The 13,134-nt window shown below is 35.7% G+C and overlaps 1 long non-coding RNA gene across 1 annotated transcript; it reads right to left on the minus strand.

The window, feature by feature from the left end:
* Window positions 1-6,790: 6,790 nt before the first annotated feature.
* LOC125497000 (uncharacterized) lies at window positions 6,791-8,827 on the minus strand. The gene is made up of 2 exons (XR_007273503.1): window positions 8,052-8,827; window positions 6,791-7,254 (listed from the first exon to the last, which is right to left on the minus strand). It is a non-coding gene; the product is annotated as an uncharacterized LOC125497000 (long non-coding RNA).
* Window positions 8,828-13,134: the final 4,307 nt, after the last annotated feature.

Here is a 13,134-nt window from a genome sequence, read left to right on the forward strand (position 1 = left end):
CATGGCACTCGTAGGAACTTGAAACGAACTGACTCAAACAAGGAATAAAAATATATTCTTTTGTAAGCTATTCCTTAAGCCAAACTTATGGAATGACATAAGTCTAACACTATGGAAAGACACTAGTCAGACAATTAGAAACTCAATTGAACTTGTATATTTATAGCAGTCTTTTAGAATGAACGTGGGATGAATCATGTGTTAGTGGTTAAACCATTATCCCATGATGTTCCTTCCTTAAGGAACACGTTCCTTAACACATCCCATGATCTCCATGATCACTGTTAAACGTGGAGAGAATTAAGTTACTGCTTCCTAAATTTTAGCAACCACTTTGAGCATTAATTTGAAAATCTGATTTAATTAAAAACATATTAATTATTAAATCTGAAATTAAATTATTTTAATAAAAATATTATCTTTAAATTTCTTCCGTAAAAACCGAATAATATTTTTATTATCTTTTAAAAATAAAATCTTTTCCTTAAAAAGATTTTCCATAAAATCAGATTTTTCCTTAAATAAAACGGTTACCTATAATCTAGGCATATTTTACTCAACTGACATAACTTACCGTTGTAATGCTCCATCCTAAGTCTAGTTCCTTTAACTTAGATTAATAGACTACCACGTCTGTTCCTTTGGAGAGGAACAGACAAACAATTTCTTTAACAATACTCATTATACGTATTATAAATCTATGCCTTTTATATTCCAAAAACTAAAAAGATAAAATTAAATTAATTAAAATCAGATTCCTAAAGAAACCGATTTTATTAAAAACTTATCTTTTATTTTAAAACTAAAACTTATCTTTTATTTTAAAACTAAAACTTATCCTAAAACAACTAACACATATATTTATAAATATTTAACCACGTAGAGATTTATTAAGAAATAAACTCTTAATAAATTCTTATAGATTAAGATAATAATATGCATCAGATTTATTGACTCTTAAATACTTTTGACTCTAAGTTCCACGAGTTCCTTTGACCTTACAGTTCCTTTAGACCTTGTTCCATTACCTTTCATGTTTCCATATACTTACATGAATCCTAGAAAATAAACTCATATTTTCTGCCTTCATGCTCCATGCTGCTCCAACTCAAGAACCGCATGTTGATGCTCCACCTTTGGAACTTCAGTGTGCTAGTTCCTTTAAGAAACTTCGCACTCATAGTTCCTGCTCAGGAACTTCTTGTTTCAACTCTGAAACGTTATATTCTGCTCCCACTCAGGAACTGCTCCAGAACTTCATATTCAATGTTCCTCATAGGATGTACAGGAACCGCTCTATTTGTGTTCCTTATAGGAACTCTTTTAGGAACTTCACTTGTTGGAAACCTTCATGATGTGATATATTCAACCTTTGATGACTTGTTTCATGTTAATGTAATATGCACATCTCAAACACACATGTAAGTTAGATAATCATCATTTGTTTACAATCATCAAAAACTACATGACTCAACAATTTCCCCCTTTTTGATGATGACAAACAAATGATGCTTATCACAAATTAAGCAATAAATGATGTACTTTAATTCCCCATAATAAACAAGTCATGCATGTATATGAAGGAAATATCAACATAAATTAAAAAAAACATACAAAGAACATTCATCATAGAAGGATATAGACTTAACTATATTTGAACATAAGCATCATACATATTCAACTCTGAAACGTGGTTAAATATTTATAAATAATATGTGTTATTAGTTGTTTTAGGATAAGTTTTAGTTTTAAAATAAAAGATAAGTTTTAGTTTTAAAATAAAAGATAAGTTTTTAATAAAATCGATTTCTTTAGGAATCTGATTTTAATTAATTTAATTTTATCTTTTTAGTTTTTGGAATATAAAAAGGCTAGATTTATAATACGTATAATGAGTATTGTTAAAGAAATTGTCTGTTTGTTCCTCTCTAAAGGAACAGACGTGGTAGTCTATTGATCTAAGTTAAAGGAACTAACTATTAAAAGGAACTAGACTTAGGATGGAGCATTACAACGGTAAGTTATGTCAGTTGAGTAAAATATGCCTAGATTATAGGTAACCATTTTATTTAAGGAAAAATCTGATTTTATGGAAAATCTTTTTAAGGAAAAGATTTTATTTTTCAAAAGATAATAAAAATATTATTCGGTTTTTACGGAAGAAATTTAAAGATAATATTTTTATTAAAATAATTTAATTTCAGATTTAATAATTAATATATTTTTAATTAAATCAGATTTTCAAATTAATGCTCAAAGTGGTTGCTAAAATTTAGGAAGCAGTAACTTAATTCTCTCCCACGTTTAACAGTGATCATGGAGATCATGGGATGTGTTAAGGAACGTGTTCCTTAAGGGAAGGAACATCATGGGATAATGGTTTAACCACTAACACATGATTCATCCCACGTTCATTCTAACAGACTCTCTATAAATATACAAGTTCAATTGAGTTTCTAATTGTCTGACTAGTGTCTTTCCATAGTGTTAGACTTATGTCATTCCATAAGTTTGGCTCAAGGAATAGCGTTACAAAAGAAATATATTTTCTATTCCTTGTTTGAGTCAGTTCCTTTGAGTTTCAAGTTCCTACGAGTGCCATGTTCTTTTACTGTTATTCAGTTTCTATATACTAGAGTTAAACCAAATTATCAAGCGTCTGTATTTGAGTTTGGGGTTAAAGGGTTTGAGTGAACTCTTGTAATGGGAACTTGGTAAAGGGTTTGAGTGAATTCTTGTATCAAGTTCGAGTTAGGAACTTGAGTAAGTTGTTGTGTATGCGTAGACTTAGGGTGAAGTCTATTTAGGGGTGAAGGGTTTGAGTAAACCTTTTGTAAAGAGTTGTGGGAACTCTTGAAAGGCTTAGAGTTAAGTCTAGAGTATAGAGTGGAGATTGTGAGAGAGTTGGAGTTCCGAGTGGAACTTGAGTATGTAATAGGTTGAATCATAGGAGACTTCCTATTATAGTGAAGAGTTTAAATCCTGAGCAGGTCGTGGTTTTTCTTCTTGTATTGAAACAAGAAGTTTCCACGTAAAAAATCTCTCTTGCATTTTCAGTTCCTTATTGCTTATGTTTTAAATTCCGCATTATTTGGGCAATAAGTTCCACACTACAATTCACCCCCCCCCCCTCTTGTAGTGTTCCTAGTGAAATAACAGGTTGGACGCCGAAAATTACATCATAAACCGTCTTGACGCGATTTGATTTGTTTATGGGCTAAAAAACGTGGGTTTATTTGTGCTTTGATCTAAACCATGTTCTTCCTAATAATAATAGTAATAATAATGAGTAAAAGCTATAATAAACAAAATAATATATAGAAACAACAACAACAACAAACAACAACAACAACAACAACAACACACAACAACAACAACAACAAACAACAACAACAACAACAACAAACACACAATAAATAATAATAATAATAATAAATAATAATAATAATAATATAATAATAATAATAAAATAATAATAATAATAATAATAATAATAATAATAACTTAATAGTAATGATATAAAAATAAATAATAATAATAAGAGTAATTAGTAAAATAAATTATACCAACATAATAATAATATTTAACAAAATGGTTATAAAAGAGTGGAGTTAAACTGAACTAAACTGAACTGAACTGAACTGAGCTGAACTGAACTGATTGGAGCTGAACTAAGCTGAGCTGAACTGAACTGATTGGAGCTGAACTAAACTAAACTGAACTGAAAATAAGCTGGGGAGAACAGGCCCTAAAGCAGTTTCTTAATCAATTACAAAACCAAAGACATAAATTTTTTATTTTTCCTGAACTTTGAAATGCAATAACAATATCAACATCCATCAACAAGTAATAGAAATACCAAGAAAACAACTTCTTCATCAAGTAATTTTTATATTTTATATTTACACCACATGATATTTTATTAAAACTAATGATGATTGTCAATTACATTCTTCAAAATTACATTTAGATGAAATTTAATAATAATCGCAAAAATAATTCACGCACGCATCGCGTGCAAAAAAGACTAGTGTTTAGTTAACAGAAATGTATGCCTCCACTAGTGGCACTAGTAGAATAAATACTACTTGCTGCGGTTAAAAAGTGCCCTATTGCTGCGGTTTGGGGCGCGCATCAATTAAGGGCGCAGCAATAGGTATTAATTATATTGCTGCGGTTTAAAACCGCAGCAATATTTACAAATATTGCTGTGGTTTCTAAGCCAAAACCGCATCAATATATTTACGTCTTATCAGGTTAAAAGAGCATATTGCTGCGGTTTCTAGGCCAAAACCGCAGCAATAGGTGGTGGCCAAAAAAAAAAATTTTTTTTTTTACTTTTTTTGGTTAAATAATCCAGTAGTACTCCCTACTAAAGTAGATAAGGCAATATATTGAACATTATGGTGCAATTACATCAAAAATTCTTACAACAAACAACATTGAATCATATGATATAAATATATTTTTACAAATCCTAAAATTACAAAAAAAAAAAAAAAAAAAAAAAAACTAAGAAGAAACAAAAAAAAACTAAAAGTACAGATTCAAAATGAAAAAAACAAAAACAAAAAGAAGAGACTAAAATTACAGATTTAAGATGAAAATCACCATGACTTAGAAGACGAAGAATAAACTAATAAATTAAAATTACAAAAAATTCAGAATGAAGACGCGTACATGCGAAAAAACGGAAAAAAAACGAAAAAAAAAAAAGAAAAACAGAAACGAAAAAAAAGTAGTTCGCATCTCCCAGATCTGAACGATTTAACCATCTTCCTAAGGTTTGATTTTAATGGTCGTTCGCATCTCCCAGATCTGCCAACCGAAGAAGAAAACGAGGAATGATTCGAAGTGAAGAACCGGAATTCGAAGTGAAGAAAACGTAACTACTACAAGAACGACGAGGAAAGTGGTGATGACGAAGCGCCGGTGGATGATGGAGATCTGAAGCGCCGGTGGATGATGGAGATCTGAAGCGCCGGTGTTGATGGAGATCTGAAGCGCTGGTGGTTATTGTGTCGAGCGAGTGCTGCGACGAGGAGGAGGAAGGGCCGGGGCGTGAGGGAGGGAGGAAGTGCTGGGGCGGCGTGAGGGAGGGAGGGACGATTGCGCCTTCTGCGAAAGTATGATAACTGTCGGATTTGACGTCGGAGTGATGGACGAATAGATCTTCACCACCGTCTTCTGGTTTGATAAAACCGTAACCTTTTGGTGAAGAGAGGGTGAGGAGAGATAGAGAGGGTGAGGAGGAACGGATGAGAGGAGGAAGGGATGAGGAGAGACTGTGAAAGTAAAAGTGAAACCCTAATGAGGAGAAAGGAATGAGGAGCGCTCTTTTTATTTAACCCTAGTGATCCTATTGCTGCGGTTTTTAGAAGGAACCGCAACAATAGATTAAAGTAACTTTTTTAAATATTATTTTAATATATTGCTGCGGTTTTTATCAGAAACCGCAGCAATATAATTGGTCAAATAGTCAAAAATATTTCAAAAATTTTCCGTTGAAACCATATTGCTGCGGTTTTCGTCCAAAACCGCAGCAATATGGTTATTTTATATTTTTCCTTTTCTTTTTACGTGATATATTGCTGCGTATGGGTAAAACCGCAGCAATATCAGCGCAGCAAATAGCATTTATTCTACTAGTGTGGAAAAATGAAGAAGGGTTGCGCTGAAAAAGGTGAACCATCCAAATCCAAATATACAGAAGAGAAGAAATTATAGATCTACAATTCAACTAAACCGAAAACAAAAAAAAAAGAATGAAACGAAATGGAACAAAAACTAATATACTGAAGAGAAGAAATTATAGATCTGAAAATACAAGAACATTAATCAAAACAAAGATTAAGAAATTATAGATCTGAAAATACAAGACCCTAAACGAACTAATAATGTTTAAATACGTAAAACAAAACCCTAATACATAATTAAGGAAATAAAAAAATTCGAAAATACTTAAAATGCCTATTTGGAGCCTTAAACGAACTCGGATGGCTTAAAAAGCCTATACGTCACGGCGTAGCAGTGTGTTTGACTCTTTGGCCCGTTCCGCTTCCGAAAAGGTATCACAATAGGCAATCGGACTCCGTCGGCATGATTAGTGCAAATCATTTCAGGCTTTTTGTCGCATTTCTGGGAGTTTTTGAGAGAGAAGAGAGGATGACAGAGAAGGAGGAAAGGGAGGAGGGACAGGAGAGAGAAGGAGGAAAAGGGAGGAGGGACGTGAGAGAGGAGAGAGAGGGATAATATATTTGAAGCCCGCGAATTTTTTATTTCAAATTTTTTTAAGAAGCGTTGCGCTTTTCTTCAAAAGCGCAGCCCTACATAACAGAAAGGCTGCGCTTTTTAAAAAAGCGCAGCCCTTCTGTTATGTAGGGTTGCGCTTTTAAAAAAAGCACAGCCCTTCACTAGTAGGGCTGAGCTTTTAGGAAAACCGCAGCCCTTCCTGCGCATCCCTTCCTTTTTTTCCCCTAGTGCTCGTAACATCTTTTCATACTATCCTCGTATAAAGGTATATGACCTAACCCAAAGACCCAATCATTTGAAAGGAGAAGGAAATGGTATAGGAAATCCTCCTCCAAGTTCCCCTTACATGGTGGGATTCAAACTCTCCACCAAGTAAGCCGAGCCAAGCTTGGTTTGTACAAATTTTGTCTATATCTTGTATAGAAATTAATTTTTCTTTTATACATTTGTCATTTTAGAAAGAAATTGAAACTATATTGAAGTCCTCCTTATGGTGTCAGATTTGTCAACATATTAGGAATCTTTTCAAGCAAAAGGGTCACTTAACAAAGTAATATTAGCTAGTAAATTGGTTTACTGATTACGTAGGACTAATTGAACCATTCTTACCTAATTTACGATACAATAATAATGAATTAATGATACATGAAGTTCGCTATCTAGTTTCCTTACATTAGCCAAAATATATCTTGTACATCGCCTTTTCAGATAACATTTTGTAAGGAGTTCAACGCAAATTAAAAACACTGGCTTAAACTTATTTCTCATAATTATACAGTATTTGACCTAGCCAACAATCACTTCATTTGTAAATCCACCATATACTTGTGAAATGCATCTTTAATAATAGAAATCCCAGTTGCTTCAGCTATAGGAGCACTGAAAAGGCTCGTTAAGCCCTGGCATGCAAACTATTTTCGTCTAAGAAATTAAGGATTGTTGAAGGTTGAGAGACTTGATGGGGCCGCAAGAAGGTACGCTTGAGGTCTGTTATTCATACACCTGAATCGTGCAAAACAAGGTTAGACTACCATAGGGGTTGTTTCGGGATCGCCCCTCCGACGCTCAAGTCAGATGTGATTGAGGTAGAGAGAGATAGATCAATGTGGAGAGAGATGCTCTGACTTTGGTAGGTTAGAAGTGAAAACCTTTTTATTAATGAGATTGGTGTTATTTATACTGTTGGACATTCCCAACAAGGCAACCTTGATAAGATGTGTCTTTCTTGGGGTAAGTGGTATTGTTGCCTTTTAAGGTAACCATCTTCTCCACCCTTTTGAAGGCTTCCCAAGCCTATATGTTTCAGCGTCGTCTCATACAATTTAGGAGCCATGTGCTAAATTAAATCATGAGGCCTCAAAGGATGAAAAACTTAATATAAATATCAAGAAGTTAAATTTCATACAACTAATAAATTTTCTTTTTCCAAATTCAAAACTAAAAACATATACTACCAGTTCGCACTCACATTCACATCATTACCAGATCAAGGAGGGTAACTTAAGGTTTTTTCCATCAAAAAAAAATTCACATCATTATCATCAACGTTATCACCATTATCATTCAAGTTCACATCATCACAATTAACATTATAAGCATTATGATTCTAATTTTCATTCAAATTCATATGATACCAATAAATTAAGCAATAAAATTTTAAGTACTATAAAAAATTACCCAAATTAATAAAACAAACAATTCATCTCCCCATAATAATAAAAAATAGAAATAAAACTAACCAAAATTCCAGATTATATATAAAAAAACCAAGGAACAAAATTTCAAAATTTAGAAATTACCTTGAAGTATCCGTAGAAACAAAAAAAACATAGAACATTATTAGCCAATTTCGTAGAGTTGTTGCAGATGTCAATATGAGAGTTTGAGTAAGATGAAGACTCGTAAATAATTGAATTACATATATAATATGCTAATCAAAGAGAAAGGAATATGAAAAATCAACTAAACTCACAAACAACATTGTTTTTTCTCTTTGAAAATTGGGGATAATGGAGAACATGTGAGGTATTCAATTTTTTTGCTTTGGAGGTTGGAAAATAAGAATTAGGAAGGCTGCAAGTGACGGAGAATACGAGGAGTTGAAGTTCTGGAATTTGTAATTTGGAATTGAAATGGAGGTTAGATGGCAGTAATGGCACGCATGAAACGGTGAAAGGTTGTTTAAGTTTTTTTTTTTTTACTTTGGGTTAACAACTTATAATTGGGCCTTTAAATTTTAGGGGCCCGGTGCACGCAATTTCTCATCCTGCACAGGCCATTTGTTGCGCCTGTGTGTTTAGGTCAACTCCATGGTGTGACACGCCAATGCCTCATGTCTATTAAAGAGGTAGGCTCCCATATGATGTTGGGATGATCCTTTACTTGGCCCAAACACGCTAAAGATGGGGGATCATTGAGATTTGCCTTGATGACGCGTAGTTTTGTCGGAACCAAAGTCACTCCCTCTTGCGATGTCCGATTGGATTACATGTTGTTGGGACAGGCGCCTTCGTTTGACCGAGCGACCGCCTCGTATTGGCATAAGTTAGGAGAACATTGTTCGGCAAAAGGCTAATAAGACCCCATGCTTGTTCGAACGGGTGTTTGAAGTACTTGGTCATAATTTGACTAAGTATACTCGATAGAGGAGCACTGAGCTCCATGTTGGCTAAGTGGGTAGAGCGTCATTTGGCCAAGGGATAATGAGCCCTATGCTGTCCAAACAGGTGCTATTATGTACTTAGTCATAGTTGTACTAATTATAAAGTGAAGCGGCGGAGCAAGGAGCCCCCTACCGGCCGAGTGAGGAGGACGTCGTTCGTCCAAGGGCTAATGAGCCCCATGTTGTCCGTTTGGGTGCCATGAGGTACTTAGTCATATTTTGACTTAAGTATAAAGTGACTCGGCAGAGGGGTAGGGAGCTCCATGCTAGCTGAGTGGGTAGGAGGTCGTTTGGCCCAGGGCTAATGAGCCTTATGCTATCCGAACGGGTGTCATGAGGTATTTAGTCATAATTTGACTAAGTTTAAAGTGACTCGGCAGAGGACAAGGAGCCCTATGTTGGCCGAGTGAGGAGGATATCTTTCGGCCAAGGGCTAATGAGTCCCATGTTGTCCGAATAGGTGTCATGAGGTGCTTAGTCATAATTTGACTGTGCATAAAGTAACTTAGTAGAGGAGCAGATATCCCCATGTTGGCCGAGGGGGGAGGACGTCGTTCGGTCAAAGGCTAATGAACCCCATGCTTTCTGAATGGGTGCCATGAGGTTCTTAATCATAATTTAACTAAGTATAAAGTGACTCGGAAGAGGAGCAATGAGCCCAATGTTGGCCGAGGGGGAGGACGTTTTACGGCCAAGGGCTAATGAGGCTTATGCTGTCCGAACGGGTGTCGTGAAGTACTTATTCATAATTTTACTAAGTATAAAATGACTTGGTAGAGGAGCAAAGAACCCAATGATAGCCGAGTGGGGAGGACGTCATTCGGTCAAGGGCTGATGATCCCCATGTTGTCGGTATGGGTGCCTTGGGGTACTTAGTCATAATTTGACTCGGTGTAAAGTGACTCGACAGAGGGGTAATTAGTGTCGTGCTAGCCGAGTGAGTAAGATTTCGTTCGGCCAAGGGTTAATGAGCCTTAGGCTGTCCGAACAGGGGCCTTGAGGTACTTAGTCATAATTTTGACTAAGTGCTGCATTCTGTAGTTTCCCTTTCTTCTGAGTGGATGAGGTCGTTGGGCTAAGCGGTTCTTGTTTCCCGAATAGGGTCCTCGATTCAGTTGATTGTAAATGTCACTTGGCAAACTTGAATACTTGGAAGATTTGGGCCCCTCTCATTCTTAACTGAATGGATACATAGGTGTTATGACTCTAAGTCAATATTATTTTGATGATAATAAATGCTTTATGTTATAACATATATGTATGTAACAGTGTTCTAAGAAAGCTATCAATATTGGACGTTCATGAAAGATCAAAAACTTGAAGATATGAAAGCGTATGTCTAGTTATGTTTTTAGTCATGTTTATGCAATGTAATTATTAACGTATTAGAACTTTGTGCTAAACTAGAAATATGACATTAGGATGGTTAACTGTTTTCTTAGGGTCAAGAAATTAGGTAATTATATTAATTTCATGTGTATATTTAAAGAATATTAAGAGTGGAGCTTTTAATTAGCTTTGAAACGAAAAATATTTCTTGTAAAGATTTTCAGATAAAATGTTTTATGAAAAATCTGATTTCAAAGAAAATGTTTCTCTAAAAGATATGGAGGAATCCTTATCTTAAAAGGAAAGAAAAAAAATCAGTTCTTATAAAAGATAAAATTTGATTTTAAAAAGAAAAATATTTTTCCTTAATTTTAGGAACAAAAATAATTCGAGAAGATCATCGTATATTGGAGAATAATTTTTATTCAGTTGATAAGTTATATAAGGGAAGAATAAGAAGAATAACTCACGTTTTCAGATTTGGTGAAATTAAGATTTTGAGAGCTGAAAACGAACTCCCATAGCATAGTGTACAACACTAAGTTCTAGTATGTTAAGGTTTCTAAACAACAATTGTAACATTCCTTTATTTGCTTGAATAAGAAGCACACCTGTGAAAAATCATTCTTTCTGTAATTCTCATCATTATAGAGAGTAGCAACACTTATGTTTAAGTATTGGGGAGCACCACTAGAATTAGTAGTGGGGGAATCATATTGTATCAGAAGTTTGGTATTTTAAGATTCAAATAATAAAAGAGTAGGTAGTGTGGACGTAGATCTCATGTGTCTTGTTATTGTGAAAAAACTAAAAGCGAGTTTGCGAGTGAATATATCCATTTGGTATGAATAGTTTATCAGTTTGGGTGAGGATGTTCTTATTTGGACATCTTGTTTGGGCTACGGGATTTATGTTCTTAATTTTGTGACGTGGATACTGGATACAGTGTATAACACGTGCCATGTGAGTGTTTTTGTGAAAATCGATTAGTTTTTGTCATTCAATTCAACTCTTCTTCTTGAGTGTCACCTTGTACTCCAACACTTGGGGTGTTAAACTTGACGTTTTGTCTTCCTTGGACTGAGGCTGGCAGGTCGACTTAATCTAGTTGGGCCTCCTAAAAAGCCTATTTTTGGGATGCAGAGGGGTTCTCGCAGCGCACTCTTTGAGACTTGCCTATATACATGGGTGGGGAGAGAGATATCGAGATCATTTGAACATTTTTAATTCTCAAAATCTTTCTTGATCTCCCTTCTCTCTAGTTTCTTCAAGTTCTTCTAAATTTCCTCAAATTTTCGTCCGACCAGGTATGCTGTTGATTCTCCCTTAGGTTTTTTTTTCCTTGTTTTCTATTAATAAACATCGGCCAACACCCTTTGTTCACAAATATCCTAAAAGACCACTCTTTCGTCTAAGGATGCCTAACCGCTGAACCGATTATTCAGGGGAAGGTAGGACACTATGAGGTCTCATATAGAGTAACGGAGGTGTGCGAAGGTAAGCTCAAGCGTTCGTTCCAGTTGTGAGCGTAATGGTATAAGATTGCATGACTGTGAAACCGACTGGTCGAACAAAGACGAAACTCCCCCTTCCTTACCTCCTTATAAATTTCCCGAGGAGGTGAGGGGGTAGGAATAACGTTAGTGTCGACCCTAATCAATTGTTCCAATCCCTCGCCTATTCCAGACATTGTATCTCTTCTGAGTCCCTCGTCGTCTTTGGAATAGAAGGCCAAGGGTATTGTTCCCTACTCTTAGGAGGTAGCCATGCCAGAGCCCGAGGAGCAACCATCAGTGTCTGTTAGCTAGATTTCCCTCCTTTAGATCCGAAGGGGGGGGGGGGGACCTGTGTCCTTTCCCCTTCCATATTAGATGAAAGCTCTAAAAGATGATCTTTGAGGTATCAGTGCAAAATCCTCGATCAAAGATCCCTATTTCTTGGTCCGACAGGAGGTCTCTAATAAGATATTAACTCCCCTACCTGGGTGTACTGCGGTCTATTACAAGGCCTTGGAGATGGGGGCTTCGATTCCCCTTGACCCATTTTGTGAAAGAGCTTATGATGGCTTATAACTTGACTCTAAGCCAAATATCACTGAACTACTGGGGTGGAATACTTGGATATTAGACCATATGTGACATGTTAGGTGTGGAACCTACCCTCACTTTATGGCCAATTCCATGTTTCGACTGGTTAAGATAGGCGCAAAAGTCAACGGTACGAGCTGGTGGAGCTTTTGTTATATCTGTGTCTATGGATATGTACCTTGTGGGAAACCAGATGGAACTTCCAATCACTTAGTAATACGTTCTTCTACAAGAATTTTATCGACCCACTAGGATCAACAAGGTTCATGGTAAACACTTGTGAGATACGAAGAAGAAACTATGTAGTTTATTTGGTTGATGACAAACTACATACACTACAATGTGTTTGAAGTTGTGTTTAACAATGAACAAGGAGAGGAATCAAGAAATGAATCTCCTTAAGGAAGTATGATGTTATCTAACCTCATTCCATATATCATATTATATATACTAGGGAAGATTTACAGAAGAAAAGACTAAAATCATGCATGATTTCATACGAGGAGGCATGCATCATTTCATGAAACAAAGTGTCTCGTCAGTATGGTGTGGACACACCATACAACCTAGTGCAGGCACACCACACTTCCTCAGAATCCAAAAGATTTCCAGAGGCGATGGTCTGGGTTGCACCATAATAGCAGGTTCGGGCGCACACTAGTACGCGGCACGCAGCTGCCTGCGTGGCACGCACCAAACTAATTTCTTCGCTTTTCCTTCTTTCTCATCAAGTTTCATCAAAACACCACAATGCCGAAACGCGTCATCAAATATCATCAACAAACACATTTAACTATAAATGTG

This window comes from Beta vulgaris, chromosome 4 (assembly GCF_026745355.1).
Source record: "Beta vulgaris subsp. vulgaris cultivar EL10 chromosome 4, EL10.2, whole genome shotgun sequence".
NCBI lineage: Eukaryota > Viridiplantae > Streptophyta > Magnoliopsida > Caryophyllales > Amaranthaceae > Beta > Beta vulgaris.